Here is a 17,654-nt window from a genome sequence, read left to right as displayed (position 1 = left end):
TGGAAGACTAAGGCACGGGGTCGAGGAGTAGAACTTCAAATCTCTCATATGATTCTGGCCAGCCGACAAACTGCTCTTGCCTTAATGACGTTCATTTGCTCACCCAGGATCATGAATGGCTGCCCTGTCTACCAGAAAGACCTGACAATGTGAACACTAAACAACAGAACAAAAGAAACACAGTGGAATATTAGCTGGTGTTTATTATAAAAGTGTCACTCATGCTAGCTCCGTATTACTGATTTTGCATGGGTGATCATGTTCGTTTGACCTTTATCTTTTGTCTACCCAAACACCACTCGAGTTTGGAAAAAAATAGTGGCACCAACATGTAAGCAGTCGGTTGCTAATTGAAAGGTTGGCATTTTGAAACAAAAGAAAGACTTGGCCCTCTATTTCTGTATTCTGTCTATTACAGCCATGATGACCCTGTGGGGGAATTCAGCTGCATCCCATGTATTCTGTCTATTACAGCCATGACGACCCTGTGGGGGAATTCAGCTGCATCCCATGGGACACTATGAGCTGGAATCCACTCAATGGCAACTAATAGTTCTTATTTAGCACTTCCTTGCATGAGACAAATGGTTTGCTTTCAGCTATGAACCAAATGACCAGTGGTTCAAACTTACTCAGCTGAGCAACGGAAGAAAAGCCGGGAAGAAAGATATAAAGAATACAGCCATGCAACTTCTGTGGAGTTCAGTTGTACTCCATAGCATAGAAGGTCGCCACGAGTCAGAATCCACTCCGTAGCAGTGTCTTGTTTTTGTGTTTTAATGGTAATACTACTAGGTGCTAGGGATGTAAGGAAAGATGTTTTTGTGGAAGTCTCTTCCCAGAGTGGGGGAAAAAATCCCAAATATTAAGATACAAAGAAAACTGCTCTGTTGTAAAGGCACATGGAGGGAAACATTGCTAGGACTTTGGAGGCCAACATTCAACCACACTTTCCAGAAGGGCTTTCAGCAAAATTCCAAAGGCTGACATTGAAAGGACCCAGGGGGAGAAGAGGAGATAAAAAAAATAAAAATAAAAATGGAGCTTTGCGCAGTGGCAATATTGTAGCCAGTGAGGTTTATCCGAGCTGCGATGATTGCTAATTGAAAACTTTTCCCGCCAGGACGACTTGAAATATAGTCACCATTGGCAATTTTTGACAGTCTCTATGGAAACTGAGCAAAAAAAAAAATTGAGGTGTGCTGCAGTGTGCACATTATGAAAACTTTGGTTCCACTGAAATGTTTGGGAATAGGAATACATAATTAGAAAATAATCATAACCATTTTTGTTATTCTAAGGCAATGGTTCTCAACCTGTGGGTCACCTGATTCATAACCGTAGCAAAATGACAGTGATGAAGTAGCAACAAAAATAATTTTATGGTTGGGGGGTCACCACAACTTGAGGAACTGTATGAAAGGGTCGCGGCATTAGGAAGGTTGAGAACCATTGCTCTAAGGGATGTGGACCAGTTGCCAAAGTGATGGAGAATTTCTGAGTAACTCAGGTTTGACTTCTTTCCTATCTCATCCCCTGATCCTACCAGCACGGATCGTCTGATTCTTCACTACAGGGTAAAGAAAGGGAGGTGTTCACACCAATCCGGGACCATGTACATACAGAATCATATAAAAAGCATCCAGGCTCCTATTACTTACCTGGACTGTTTTTGTCCTACTACCTTTCTGGAACATTTTGTCACTTGTACTCCCTTATTTCTATTAAATGATAACATACAAATTATCGTGTTATAAGGAAAGACCAAATCCTAGGGAAGAAGTTGATGGTTGGCAAAGTAGTGTGTCAGTGATTCATCAAGGATATGGATTATCACAACAGCTGAAACAATGAACTCAAGCACACAAAGGATCTTGAAACTATCATAGAAAAGACAACATTGTTAATTATACATAAGGTTATCATGAACCAGAGGTAATTCTAAGGCAACAATAACAAGTAATTAAGTGAAATAACCCATGCGATGTGTGGGTGCCAGAAACTTCTAGTATTGCATCATTTCTGGTCCATGCCTCCTACTGAGCCAATGAAAGAATTACAGTCCCTTGCCTCCCTTGCAGATGATGTGATCAATTCTGGTGATTGGTTTGTGGACATACATAAATAACATTTGTGTTTGAAACATTGAATTGTCAATATGAGACCCACCCGGCAAACTCCATTCCCTCCAATTACAAAATGCAGCCTTTTCCAATATTTTTGTCTAATTATTTTAATGATGACATATAAAAACAAGAACACTTTCTGCCTCACTACCAATAGCTGTTGGGTATTAATGAGAGCCACAAATAAACACTTGTCTTTTAAGGCCACTGAGATGTTGGAATTACTTATCATATGAGGGGGTACCTAACAAAAAAATGGAAAAAACTTCATTGGGGAGAGCTTTCATTGTATGCATCGCCCGTCCACCCCCACCCCACTCCTGCTAGGCCAGCATCCAGCAACTCACTCTGAGTTAGTGCACCCAGTGGCATTGCTTGGGAAGGTTCTCTCTGGTCACAGTGAATTTTTTTGTACAAGCAGTTTTGCTTGAATCTCATTTTTTGTTATGACAAATTTAAGAGAACAGCGTGCGGCTGTGAAATTTTGTTTCTTGCTCAGGAAAAATGCCACAGAAACTGTTGTGATGTTGAATATAGCTTAGAAGGACAGCATTTTGGGAAAAACTGAAGCGTGTGAGTGTTTTTCTCATTTCGGAAAAGGCGAAATGTTGATTGATGACAAACCTCGTTCTGGATGTCCGTCAACTTCTTGAAAGGACGAAAATGTTGATAAAATTTGTGCACTTGTCATGGCACAGTTCACAATTGCAAGGAGTTGGAAACAATCCAAATTTCCACCAGCTGACAAGTGGAATGAAAAACTGGTACACACATACAATGGAGTACTAAAAAAGCAGAGATGAATGTATGAAGTACATTGCCGAATGGGAAGAACTGGAGGAAATTATGCTAAGCGAAGTAAGCCAAGCACAAAAGGACAAGTATAACATGAGTCCACTGAGGGGGGGGGTATTGTTTATATCTACTTAGGGAAAGAGGGTCCAGACTACAACCCGGTTCTCCAAGATGTGAATGCAACATGCCAGCATGGAGGAGGGAATCAGTGTAGAGGTCTGAGGGGCTGGCCCCAATTCCAACTATGTGGACAGCTTCCCCTCCCCCCAGAAGTTTATTTCAGAGGACAGCTCTGATGCTGCAGCTCAGGGAGAGGGACATGTGTGATTAGAGCACACAGGAGCAAATGAAGGGGGAGGAAGAGAGAGTGGAGCACATCCAGGCCCACCAAGCCTTGAGGACAATATCCCCGCTCAGAGCAGCCAATCCACAGAGCAGACCATATGGCCGGCCCCACTATGAGACACGACATCCCTCACTGACTCATAGTCCTACAGGGGACAACACTGGAGACACAGGATGGGAATTCTGCCTGATCTGATCCCACCACACCGAGGCAAAACACTAAGGGCGTGCAACAGAACAGCAAGGGTAACAAAGCAACAAAGTCCCCAGGGAATACCAAAAACAGACTTTGAGGCCAGGGCTGAGCACCCCATCAGAGTGGACCGGAAAACACTCCTAAAGGCCAACAAAAACAGTCCTTGAACTAACTACAGGCTTTTCTTTGTTGTTGTTGTTGTCAATGGCTTGTTGTTGTTTTGTTTTCTTTTGCTGCTTTGTTTTGCTGTTTTGTTTTTGTGCATGTTATTATGCCTGCAGGTCTGTCTAAATAAGGTAGGCTAGATGAACAATCTGGAGGAGAAAACAATGGGACCGAGGGTTCCGGGAGAGGAAGAGGGAGAGGTAGGAGAGGAAGAGGGAGCGGTGGGTGGAAAGGAAATGGTGTTAACAAACCCAGGAACAAATAAACAACAAGTGATCCAAATCAGTGGTGAGGAAGGTGGAGGAGGTCTGGTAGGGTGAGATCCAGGGTAATGTAACCAAGAGGTATTACTGAAGCCCACATGAAGGATGAGCATGATAGTGGGACAAGAGGAAAGTCAAAGGAAATAGATGAAGGAGCTAGGAGGCAAAGAGCATTTATAGAGGTCTAAATAAAGGCATGTACATATGTAAATATATTTATATATGAGGATGGGGAAATAGATATATGTGCATATATTTATAGGTTTAGTATTAAGGTAGCAGATGGACATTGGGCCTCCACTGAAGTACTCCTTCAATACAAGAATACTTTGTTCTATTAAACTGGCATTCTATGATGCTCACCTTCCCGACACAATTGCTAAAGACACAGCGGGTACATAAACAAATGTGGTGAAGAAAGCTGATGGTGCCCGGCTATAAAATGATATAGCATCTGGGGTCTTAAAGGCTTGAAGGTAAACAAGCAGCCAGCTAGCTCAGAAGCAACAAAGCCTACATGCATGAAGCACACCAGCTTGTGTGATCATGAGGTGCCGAAGGGATCAGGTATCAGGCACCAAAGAACATAAAAATCATATCATTGTGAATGAGGGAGAGTGTGGAGTGTGGAGCCAAAGAAAGCCCATCTGTAGGCAATTGGATATCCCCTTATGGAAGGGTCGCAGGGAAGAGATGAGCCAGTCAGGGTGAATTGTAGCAATGATAAAACATACAACTTTCCTCTAGTTCCTAAATGCTCGCCCCTCCCCTCCCCGCCCACTATCATGATCCCAATTCTACCTTACAAATCTTGCTAGACCAGAGGATATACAATGGTACAGACAGGAACTAGAAACACAGGGAATCCAGGACAGATGATGCCTTCAGGACCGATGCCGAGAGTGGCGATACCTAGAGGGTGGAGGGAGGGTGGGGTCGAAAGGGGGAACCGATTACAAGGATCTACATATAACCTCCTCCCTGGGGGATGGACAACAGAAAAGTGGGTGAAGGGAGATGTCGGACAATGTTAGATATGACAAAATAATAATTTATAAATTATGAAGGGTTCATGGGGGGGGGAAGCAGGGAGGGAGGAGGGGGGATGAGCTGATGCCAAGGGCTTAAGTGGAGAGCAAATGTTTTGAGAATGATGAAGGCAATGAATGTACAAATGTGCTTTACACAATTGATATACGTATGGATTGTGATAAGAGTTGTAGGAGGCCCCAATAAAAAGATTTTTAAAAATTTGTGCACTTGTGCTCAAAGACTAATGATGGGCCATTGAAGACATGGTGAAGTTATCTGGATTATCTTGGAGCTCAGTTCAGCAAATTTTAATCAAAGATTAGGGAATGAGATGGGTCGCTGCAAAATTTGTGCCTCGGGTTCTGACTGGCCATTTAAAGGAGTGTTGAGTGGAAACATGCTGTGCTCTGAAAGAATAACTCCGAAACCACCCACACTTTTTCCCAAGGTCTGGTGATGAGACAGGGTGCTATTTCTACAACCCTGAAAGCATACATCAGTCAAGCCAGTAGATTAATTTGCATCTGTTGATTGATTTCTTTTTGTATTTTCAATCCAGTCTTTCTGTGCCTTAATGTCTGTCTCTTCATTTGGCATCTACAAAGAGACTTCCATAAATTCTTGGAAAACTTCCATTAGTTTTTAACTCCACTGTCCACAAACTTTTTGAGAATCAAATCAAACTCAGTCCCATCGAGTCAATGCGGACTCACAGCAACTCCCTGTGGGTTTCTGAGACTGTAACGCTTTAAGAGAATAGAAAGCCCAGTCGTTTCTCTGGACTAGCTGCTGGCGGTGGTTTCGAGCTGCTGACCACGTGGATCACAGCCAAATCATAACCACTACACCACCAGGGCTCCAGACGAACTTTTTGAAGGCCCTTTTATATCCAGAAAGTAGTATGTAAGACCTTAGGAGAAAGCAGTGGCTCTCATGTGGGCAGACCAGGCTTTTCCTGGATGCAGAGGAAATACCAGTTCAAACTGACTTATTTTTGAATCTCCAATCATTTCATGTATTTAGCACACACAAAAATTAGTCCTTCTAAGCTAGGTAACCAACACAGTGAGAGCACCTTCTTTATTGCTGTCTAAAGTTGCTATAGAGCTGGACTGGCCCCAGAAAGTCCTATCAGGCCCAGCTCTGAGAGGGATCCACTTTGATTCCCAGTCTGTACTGTGTACTTAGGTACCTGTGTGGTTTCTCTATGCCTCCCTGCAGGAAAACATGACACCTCTGCTTGAACTGCTGCCACTGGGTCACCAGTTGTCCCAAATTTTCATGCCTTATAATTGGTGTCCTCCTTTTACAAATCTGGGTCAGTTTGTTGGCTTTGTAAAGTTCACTAGAACACGTGATTAAAGTTTAAAGACCTCTGAAGATGTGAAAACTGGGAGTTTTCTGTTTGTTTATTTTCTGTCTCAAAGTTCACAAACTTGAAACACCATGCATCACTACAGTGAAAGGACCTGACGTTTTTCAGAGAATGGCTCTCCTAGTTCCCATTCTAAACATTTGCTTAAAGGACATTCTTTCAAACCCGAGTTTACTAAGGAATGAAAATAACACGACGTGAGTTCAATAGTCTCTAATATAATTTTTCCCTAATTTTATTTCCCCATGAGGGAAGCTTTCTCAAATCATGTATTTCTGAAGCTGCAGAGAATGATTTTAGGATTGGTTTCTCCATAACTATTATCAAGTATCAGAGAAAAACACAGCTACTTTGCGATTTTCAGAGACGTTTGAGAGATTGCTATTTGTTAATGTCTATTCAGTTCATTTTCTATTTGGGGAACTGCACATTCGAGTGTGGTTGCAGAGAAACGAAGGAAGGAAGCTGAAATAGCAACGGAGCGGCATTGCTCCAGCGGCAGACTTTCTTTGAGGTTGCTAGTAATGAATGTGGCAATGGAAGAACTACAGCCTGACCCTTCAGCGGGGCACACTTACCCTAATGAAAGCCTCTGGTGAAAGGTCACCAGGACCGCCAGAAAAGCATCTATTCAGTGGCCCTCTGTCCTCGTCCTTCACAAAAGACTGAAACTAGACAACTTTCCATAAGAGATTGTGTGAATGCATTGATGGTATCTGCGTCCTTCCTCATAGACACACACAGACGTCAAGAGGTAAGTAATTTACATAAAGAATTAGTGTCTTCTGGTACAGATAGGAACTGAAAATACAGGGAATCCAGGACGGATGAGCCCTATAGGACCAGTGGTGTGAGTGGCAAAACAGGGAGGGTAAAGGGAGAATGGGTAGGAAAGAGGGAACCAATTACATGGAACTGTGTGTGACCTCCTCCCTGGGGGACAGACAACCGAAAAGTGGATGAAGGGAGACATCGGACAGGGCAAGATATGACAAAATACCCATTTATAAACTATCAAGGGCTCATGCGGGAGGGGGGAGCGGGGAGGGAGGGGAAAAATGAGGACCTAATGTCGGGGGTTTAAATGGAGAGAAAATGTTTTGAGAAACGATGTACAAATGCGCTTTACACAATTGATGTGTGTATGGATTGGGATAACAGTTGTATGAGCCCCTAATAAAATGTTAAAAAAGAGAAAAAGAATGAGTGTCTTGGAAGTCTATCTAGGCTAAGAGAACGCAGTCAAAGAACACCGGGAGGGGTCCGAGGAGACCTCCGCCGGCTTCAGTGCTGGCTTCCAGAGCACTCAGCAGAGGGAACTTGGGAAGCACCAAACTTCCCTTCTTTCATGTGAAGTTCAACCAAAGTTGGAAATCAGGAAGTTAGACACAATGTAAAGACGTTCAAATGTTAAACATGGCTATTTTACCTCTGAGCAATACAGCACAAACCTATTTAAGATGGACGCAGAGCTGCACGTGAACCCACCGAGAGCTACATGGTCATAGTACAAAGAGGTCTGGCCCGCGCTGTTGGAAAGCCACAGAAGGAAGCAGAAGCTGGAGGAGACAGAGTTAGCAGAAGGTCTTTCGGAGGAAAGCACCGGTGAATGTGTCTGGAAAGTGGCTGTCTTTATAGCCACCATTCGGAAAAGTAAGATACGTAAGTGATGAAATGAATACAAAGGGAGAAACGATCAAGCCCGGCGGGGTTATTTTCAAGATGCCTTGGGAAGCCATGGACTCAGTGGGGAGAGGACACCGGTCCCTCAGTGGTGGCCCCGGGGAGACAGCATTACGATGGAGGTGGAGATGACAGGAAGTGTCACGGGAATGCGGTGGGCTGGGGTGGACTTGCCAAGCTTACGATCAGAAGCAGTGGACTCTTCTCACTCAGAAATTCCACTGGCTTTCTGTGTGACACTGGGGAGTTCTCTATACCTCTCTGGTCCACGCTCAGACCTGGTCATCACCGGTCTGTCTTACAGGACATTTTAGGAGACTCTTTTCTCTCCTTGGAGTCCTTTTTTATTTTCAGGAAGAACTCGGTGAGAGTTGAACACAATAGAGAGGAGTAGTTGGTAAAGAGTCCACTGTTGGACGCAGTCGGGCAGGTCTGCTTGACTACTTAAGGCTGCTGGCGGCCCTGGGGACTTCCATTCCAGGCCAGTTCCTATCCCCCGTGCAAGGTCTGTGGTTGTGAGTAAGTGACAGTGAGCGTGGGCAGGTTCAGGAGAGCTGCCATGAAGGGGAGCTGGATCATTTGAACACCGATCTGGGAAGCCTCTGCTGGCAGTAGCAGGAGGATCCAAGCGGAGCCAAACTTTATCTGGGAGAAGGCTGAAGTGACCTAAGTTAGCCAGGAGGAAGGGAGGGTTCTGGTCAGATCAGAGCCAACTGACTGAGAACTCACAGACAGAGAAAGGGGAGAAGACGACGGGGCTGCTCCTGGAACGGGAACAGAGACTCTAAGCGGGCGAAAGCAACACAAAAAAGAGCTCTTCCTTTCCTACCAAGTTCACTGGGAGGTGGGATGAAACCTCTAGTTTGTGATTCAATGTATGCATTCTTGCAGAGACTATAAAAGCTGTCTGGGCCATCACTAGGTGGGCACAGGCACAGCCCACCCAGCCCTAGCACCTAGATCTCAATCCTGCCACAGAGATAGCCCAGCACACCCAGAATAAAGGCTGTCCAGGGCCAGGCCCACACTGAAACATGAAGTATGGGAATTTGATTCGACCGATGTGGTGTACCCGTGAAAATTGGAGGCATCGCTGTTACCCTGTGCCATCCCTCAAACTTGCCCTGCAGGCTCAAAGATGGGCTGTCATCAGGAAAAGATCAAACTGACGGATGGGGGAAAATATTTGGTCTGCCATTACTTGGTAAGGAAAATAACTTAGAGTCCCGTGGGTTTCAAAAAGAATAGCTGTGCTAACACAACCACATTAATATTTCTGAGAATCTCAAGAATATCTTTCTAACCAGCATGACAATGCATGGCAGACTAGCAGAGAGGCACAAACACAGTTCTACGGGGGCACAGAGGGAAGAGGTGGGCTAGTGGCGGAAGGGGGAACTTTGGGTATCATACATCAGGCAGTATGAGCCTGGGTGGGCCTTGGGTTAACACTCATTTAGAAGAGTATCCATAGATACTCACCACTACACCAACAATAACCTCCCTGTCATTGCCAGTTTATTCTGATCTTTGCATATGAATGTACACTTCTTCATTGTATGCATGCACATGGACCCCCAATGGCATCCCTTCCTGCTGACTCTCCTAGCAACACTAGGTCCACAGAAGCAAACGACCAATGGAGGCATGTGCTACTGTTTCAATTATGAAACTTTCCCTTTATATGCAGGTTCTCCTCCTTCGCATAGGCACCTGCTGCTCAGGCTCTAGCTTATGCCAGTCTGATTCTTAGAAATAAAGAAAAAGTCAGCTCGGCCCAGGCTATTGATCTGATGTTCTGGAGCTCCTGAAAAAGCACCCCAGAAGTGACAAATTATTCTCCCCAAAGGCCCCACCTTCTTTTTATCCCTTGTGGCGTCCCTTCTGCTGGCTGTTGCTCCCTCTTTCTTATCTGATTCCCACGTCCTGCCAGCCTAATGCTCCGATTGCCCCTCTCCTCCTATTTCATTCCTCATTCTTCATGGCCACTGAGGCTCAGCCCTTGGTATTCCAAGGCGATGGCCTTGGAACAAAGCACGGAAGAAAAATGGGGTTTGGAGAGAAATCACAGGCATGGAGATTCAGAGGGGGAGGCCCCTGCTTCTAATGAAAGAGCAGCTCTTTGATTAAAAAAACAAAACAAACAGCGTACATTTTCAGAGACTATAATCTGGGGAGAGATGGATTATTATGGAAAAAAATGGGCAAAAGAAAAGAAAGAAGGGATCACAAACCTAAAGCTATACTGACAAACTATGGAATTATTTAAGGTTAGGCTAAGTAATATTTTAGGATTTTAACGTATTTTTTTTTCTATTCAATTTGGCCCATACTATATTTGTTAGAAGGCTATTTTAGGAGGAAATCACCAGATTTAAGGCTCACCACAACTTTGATTTTCATAATGGTGATTATTATTCTTTTAAATTTGCATGTAATTATATGACCTTACTTGCAAATCTACCCAGGAAGATTAGGCAGGTAAAGCAGAAGCATATGCAAATGTGTAGCCTCAGAAGTGCGCGCGCGCGCACACACACACACACACGCACAAGCACGCACACATCCAGGGCCCCCACAAAAATGGCCAAAATTTAACCATCACTGTCATAAAAACGTAATCAGTTGCTCTTGAGTTGTTTCTGGCTTCTGAGGAGCTCGTGGGTGTCTGAGTAGAACAGTACTCCCTGGTGTAGTTTTTAATATGTAGACACCCAGACCTTTCCTCCTCAGTACCTATGGGCAAACTGGGCCCTCTGACCTTTGGTTCAGCAGTCAAAGGTGAGTGGTTTGTGCTACCTGGAGATGTCTGTAAAGTTTGGTCTTGATCATAGAATTTACTTGGCTCTTGAGGATTTACTTGGCTCTTTCATTGGATAAAAACCACCCAGTCATTTAAAGATCCCCTCCCCATACGCTTATCTTTACATGGTATCTGGGTAGATGGGAGGGTAGGTAACATAGTTTCCCTGCTCTGGTCTTCACAGCTGCACTAACTGACATTCCATGGCATCACCATGCCAACTTGGCCTGTGTATACCCTGGTGAACTCGCTGTCAGATCTGTGCCTGGTATACTCTCCGTGCTTTGGTGCTGACGCTGCCTCCAAGGGGCAAGGCCACTCCTTTTGGGAGTCAGTCCTCCCGCAGTCCTCACAGGCAGCAGACTCAAATGTCCACCCTGTCCTCCATCAAGGCCTTCTGTGGATGGGACCTTCTAGTTTTAACATTATTTTCTGCTATGATGGGCTCCTGAATCTGAAGCCACCAGCCTCAGGAAAGAGAGAAGACTCGGGCACATGGCCCTGGGCTTGGCAATGCTGCACTACCACGCTCCCTCTGGTGAGGCTGCTCCTCCTCCTGGGAAAGGCAGCCTCTGATGCTTGGCGATCATCCCAATACCTAGTCTTCCCAACCCAACCACCGCTCTTGCACTTCTGGGCAGGAGTCTAAGAAGGGGAAATTTGAAAACACACATCTGATCACTTTATTTCCTCCTGCTTCTTTCTCTGTTTCTGTACCAATCTTAAATGGAAAGAATTTAGCTTACTTTCTCTTCCCATTATTATAGCTTCTTCTTCCCAACTACAGTGAAATCTTATGGAAAAGAATGTTTGCCACTGCATTTTGATGGAAATCTATAAGCTTACTTACTCAAATCGGTTTGTCGTATGTCAAAGTGAAAGAAAAGTACATCTGGAAAACTCCTCATAAGGCAGTAGTCTAGGCTGGGATGCTATTATCTTGCTTCTTGATTTCCTTCTATAGCAAATCTTAATCTATAACTTGGTCTCTCTTTCTCACATCCACATGCATATATAGGAACGTACCCCTCAAAAATATTAGTGTAAAGACGTAGTACTTGGAAAGACCAAAGAAAACCCCAAACCAACTCACTGCCATTGAGTCGAGTCTCATAATGCACCTCACGCTAAGACTGAAACTATTTAGGGAACACATAACCCTGTGTGTGTTCCTTGTCTACCCTGTCCCTTGTCTGTCCATCTGTTCTACAGCAGTGGCTTGTATAAGGTTATGATTCTGGGAACTCTGCACTGCGCTTTCAAATTCCAATACAGTAGCCAATGGCGGACAAGTTCCAGTTAAGCTTCCAAGCTAAGACACAAGAGGGAGAAGAATTGGTCATCTCCTACCGAAAACAGCTAAGGAACTGTCAGGGAGGGCAGTGGAAAATGTGTAATATAAGATGTAAGACGGTGGCATTACTATCTTGCAAGGCTGAAAGGGTTTCAGAGTAGAACCAGGAGCCCTTAGATATGGGGGGCAAAGATGGATCAGGTCTGACAGTGCTTGGGTCATAGGTTGCAAGGCTAGAGGACAGTAGGGCCAGGTAGAGCTGTGCCAAGGATCAAGGTTCCCAAGAGAGGCTCCAGCCACCGCCTTGGACAGAGCCAGGAGAGAAGGTATGGAGTGGGGTGGGGAGAAGGGCATATTGCCGAGGCGTAATACTGTCACTTTCTAACTGTCGCATATGACAGAGGAGAAGGAAGGAGGGCAGAGGAAAAGGACCTTACGAATGAGTCAACCCATGGCTCTGAATGTACACAACTAGAAAGATTTCAGAGTAGAAGAGGAAGGAGGGAGCAAGATTCAGGGGAAAGAGGTAAAATTACAGACCACAGATGTTCATTTTAGGGGATGGAGGAAGGGGAAAATCATTGAGGAGGCAATGCATCAGCCAGAGAGAATGTAATAGCAACGCAAGCAAAGGAAAATCACATGGAGTAATGATATCATGACACATAGCTGCATATCATCATAAGAAGTCTCTCCAATCTCTGGTCTTTCCATCGTGAGCCAGGTGATAGGAGTCCAATGTGTACAAGGCTGCGAGGTCAAGCACCGCTAGTGCTTCTTTATGGACGACCTCCTCACTTGTTCCCGTCAACACTTGCTTGCCAGTTAGCATTCAGATCCCACTTTCATCACTTGTGTTCCTTATCACCACCTCCAACCTCCAGCCTCCAGCCTCCCATGGGCCTTGGGATAAAAGACAGCACCAGGAGACCATGTCCCCAACTGACTTCACCCACCCGCTCCCAGATTCCATGTGTCCCCTTCCAACATCAGGTCATGAATTCTCATGGGAAGCATTCCTATGTTGGTATTCCAGAAAAGTACCTCAAACTCACAATTGGGAAGTGGATCCCAACCCCCAGCAACCCTACAGGACGGAGTCGAACTGCTCCATTGAGTTCTATGGCTAAATCCCTACAGAAACAGGTGACCCCACTCTTTTCCCAATTAGCGACGAGTGAGCTTGAAGTGCCCACAGGTCAGTGCAACCCACTGCTTAACTCACTCCATGACCAGGGCTCCTTGTGGTGCCCCCGGTGTTTCATACATGCTCCATGTGTGATTAAAATGCATAATGGAGTCTAGCACACTCAAGTTTCTACCTCCCTAGCCTTGAGCGTCGTGTTCTCATTTCTCTTTTTAAATTGAGTTTCAAAATTTTCTAGTGGAGGACGAAGCAGAACACATGAACGATATATGATCACATGGTCCACACACATAATCTACTGAAAGATGATTTGCAGTGGCACCCTTGTATTGAAAGGGCAACTCATTTCAAGTCAGCACTATAGTAGTTTCAAAATAACTACTGGGTTTTAGAATGGAATGTTTTCAGTTTTTGTTTTCATAGCATGAATACCCAGGGGAAGGAAACTCAGGACAACAGTGGGGCCGCTGTGGTTGGGGCTTGTGTTGGCCTTTTACTCGCACAGCTAGTTACCTAGTACTTCCATAATGTAAAGACCATGGGTGGGTGGATTTAAACATCGCATACCGTATATACTCGCGTATAAGCCAAGTTTTTCAGTACATGTTTAATGCAGTTTTTGTGGTAAACTTAGGTGCCTCGGCTGATATTTGGGTCGACTTCTACTCAAGTATATACGGATTTATTTTCCCATAATTGAATCTCTCACTGCCACTGAGTCGAAGCCAACTCATAGCAACCCTACAGAACATGACAACTGTCTCTGTGAGTTCCCAAGACTAACTTTTTACAGGAGTAGAGAGCCAGCGCTTTCTCCCAAGGAGCAGCAGGTGGTCTCAAACTACTGACCTGGCTGAGATAGGCCAGAGATTAATAATGCCACCAGGGCTTCTTCACATAATTTAGGAGGCTGAAAGTTCAAATCTAGGAAGTGAGTGATCCTAGGAGGAGTCACTTTTTAAAAAAATTATTTCAGGTTTGTGTAGCAAAAGAGAAGACCTTCAATAAGATGGTTTGACAAAGTGGCAGCAACAATGGGGACACACTTAAGAACAATTTTGAGCATCGGGCCGGACCTGGCAGTTCTGTTGTGCACAGGGTCACTGTGACTTGGACCTGACACAACATCTAACAACAACGTTGTCATACTGACCCTGTGCACAACAGAACACATACCGCCTGGTCCAGTGCCGTCTTCACAATTGTTCAGCTGTATGAGCATCAATGCAGCCACTGTGTCAATCCATCAAAGGTCCTCCTCCTTTTTTGCTGCCCCGATACTTTACCAAGACTGTTGTCCTTCTTGGAGGACAGGTCTCTCCCGACAACATGTCCAATGTATATGAGACAGTCTCTTTATCTTTGCCTCGAAGGAGCAGTCTGCCTGTGCTTCTTCCAAGACTGACTTGGTTTTGCTTTTGGAAGTCCAGGTACTTTCAATATTCTTCTCCAGCACCATAATTCTAATGCAACAATTCTAACTTGGCCTTCGTTATTTATTGTCCACCTTTCACATGCATATGAGGCAATTTAAAACACCATGGCTAAGCGTTACGGCTCTTTTAGAATTTGTCTAGCAGGTTTTCTGTTTTTTGCTGGAACCCCCCACTCCCACAAAAATGAAAACAACAACAACAAACGCCATGGCTTGAGTCAGGAGCATCTTACACCTCAAGATAGCATCCTTGCTTTTCAAAAATCTTAGAAGGCCCCGTGCCACAGATTTACCCAGTGAAACGTGCCATCTGATCACCTGACTGCTGCCTCCATAAGCACTGATTATGGGAACAAGCAAGACAAAATCCTTCACAATGTCAATCAGTTCTCCATATATCCTGATATTACCTACTGGTCCAGTTGTGAGGATTTTTGTTTCCTTTACATTGAGTTGTAATACCCAGGGAATGCTGATCTAATTCACATAACAAAGACACACCCATTTCCAAACAGAACTCTGCTTACAGGTTTCGAGGGCAGGATTATAATATATATTTAGAAGACACAATTCAATCCGTAAACTCAATCCAGCCAGAGACTCTCCTGATCACCATGCTCAGTTCTCCGGACATCATTCTCTTTGAGAGTACCTGACAGCTCGGACCAATCCAAAGTCTGATAACAGAAGGCAAAGCAATGTGTGAACAATACAGAACTGTAACAGATAAAACATATAAAATATGTGGTGGGAGGCTGTAATAATCATCTTAAACTGCATTGATAGCTCTGCTTTATTCTGCATTCAGCATCTGATGATATTTAACGCTCTGAGGCCATTTATGATGTGGAATATACCATTAAGCAATCTATAAACCCTTTTTTCTTCCTAACCAATGGCTCCTTTACATGGTTATAGCTCATTAGTGAAACAATTTACTTAAACATTAATCTATGTATTCAATAACACTTATTGAAAAGCTTTAAAACATTTTTATTTGCACCTACTCCACATATCATATAATTCATAGTATAATCATATTAAGAATTGTACAATTGTTTCTACAATCAATTTTAGAATATTTTTTCCTTTCTTGTACTCATTGTACCCATTTCCCCCCAATCTCCTGGATTTCATATATGAAAAATATACAAAAACAAAACAAAAGCAACAACCAAAAAAACCCAACAAAAATAACAAAGTAAAACAGTGAAAAACCTCAACTGAAAAGGAAACAGAAAACACTGAAAAACTAAAATTTTAAATAGGTCAAATGATAAAGTGTTAAATTTTAACTTAACTACATCTGCAATAATCTACTTTCTAATGCATTCTGCATGATAGCAAAGCCATTCACATCCCTGGTTTATGGTCAGAGGGAATTCATCAGAATCTTAAACCATGAATATTTCCCCTTCACTTAGAAAACAAAACAGAACAACAACAACAAAACTGGAACAGCTTCTAAATGGGTCTAAGGGAGATCAAATGACAGAGATTACATTTTAACATTTAATATCTACCACAATCAACTTTATAATGTTCTCTGTCTGATAAGGCTCTTCACATCCCTGAACTATGGTCAAAGGGAATTCACTGGAGGCTTAACCCATTTGTGGACCCTGCAAACAGATTTTGGGCTTCCTCTACCATTTGTGATGTTCTGTAAACTGTGTATTTACAATGTAAGCTCTGATCCCACTCTGTCCTTTGGGTTTGGATTATATGATTTACAATCCTTGAATCACACAGACTGGTGTGCTTCCTCCATGTGGACTTACATGATGTTCCACTGAACGGCAGCCCACAGTTCTCGGGGTAGAGTTTAACGCATTCCCATGAGTCAGAATGGATTGGATGACGCGAGTTTGGTGGGTTTATTTTGGTGGAAGTTCTTGAGATATAGAGAAAATCTTCGCTCTTGAGAACACTGAAGAACTTTTCAAAAGTGAATTACAATGAAACTTTTTTGGATGAATAGTTGCTCACCAGACAGATAAATGGAAGAAAGTTAACATGCTAAGAGGAGGAGGAGGAATCTGAAGGCAGGGAGGAGTGAGAAAGCACGGCCTCCTGGGACATCAGAGTGACTTAGGGCTCCTGAAAGGCACAGCTGGGTGACTGGAAGCTGTGGAGGGATATGAGGCTGGCGGGGTGAGTGTGGAGCAAGTACACGGAAGACATCATATGGAAGACATTGGTAGTTTGGATCTTAATATTAAGAAGCTTAAGAAGAACAGAATTTTTATATCTAAGACCAAAAAGTATAATATTTCAAATGAAAGGAAAGGAAGGAAAGAAGGGGAGGAAGGAAGGAAGGGAGGAAGGAAGGAAGGAAGGAAGGAAGGCAAAATGAACAGTCAATGGCCTGCTAGTAAAAATTTAGAATTGAAGAAAAGAGAAAATACTTCCAAATTCCAGAATTAAAAAAAAAGTCAGTATATCTACTAAGCCTTGAAGATTAGATTAGCATCTTTCTTCCCTTTGGCAAAGTTGGGTGCTGAAAACAATAGGCCAAGTCTTTCAAAAAGTAGGAGTGAAAATTATTTTGAAGCAAACATGCCATAGGTAACCATAACTAAAATCCAAGTAAAATTTTATTAAAAATTAAATGTCTGGATAAAACTTTAAAAAAAGATTTTATTTATTTTTATTTTGCAGTGCAAGGACTCATGAATGTGGCCACCAAGAGAAACATCCAAAAGATTTGTTTCAACATGAATTTTGGCAAAAAAAGAAATAATAAACCAAGAAAGATGGAGATTCACATTAAAAATATAGTTTGGGGAAAATAGAAACACATAAAAGCATCCAGTTAAACCAAAATCATGCCTCACAAAAGTCAACAACTAATGAAATTTATAGTTAAAGTTATTACTTATTTATTTAAAATCATTTTATTGGGGGCTCCTATAACTCTTATCACAATCCATCCATTGTGTCAAGTACATTTGTACATTTGCTGCCATCATCATTTTCAAAACATTTTCTTTCT

General features: G+C 43.3%; 1 non-coding gene and 1 pseudogene across 1 annotated transcript; both read left to right on the top strand.

Moving 5' to 3' along the window:
• Positions 1 to 1,042: 1,042 nt before the first annotated feature.
• On the top strand, positions 1,043 to 1,175 carry LOC115868322 (annotated as a pseudogene).
• Positions 1,176 to 14,770: 13,595 nt separating this feature from the next.
• LOC115868353 lies at positions 14,771 to 14,831 on the top strand. Its single transcript, XR_004045532.1, has one exon. It is a non-coding gene; the product is annotated as a U7 small nuclear RNA (small nuclear RNA).
• Positions 14,832 to 17,654: the final 2,823 nt, after the last annotated feature.

This window comes from Echinops telfairi, unplaced genomic scaffold (genome assembly GCF_000313985.2).
Source record: "Echinops telfairi isolate 266 unplaced genomic scaffold, ASM31398v2 ScPeMD7_9;HRSCAF=40, whole genome shotgun sequence".
Classification (NCBI taxonomy): domain Eukaryota; kingdom Metazoa; phylum Chordata; class Mammalia; order Afrosoricida; family Tenrecidae; genus Echinops; species Echinops telfairi.
This window is presented reverse-complemented; position numbering and strand designations above follow the sequence as displayed.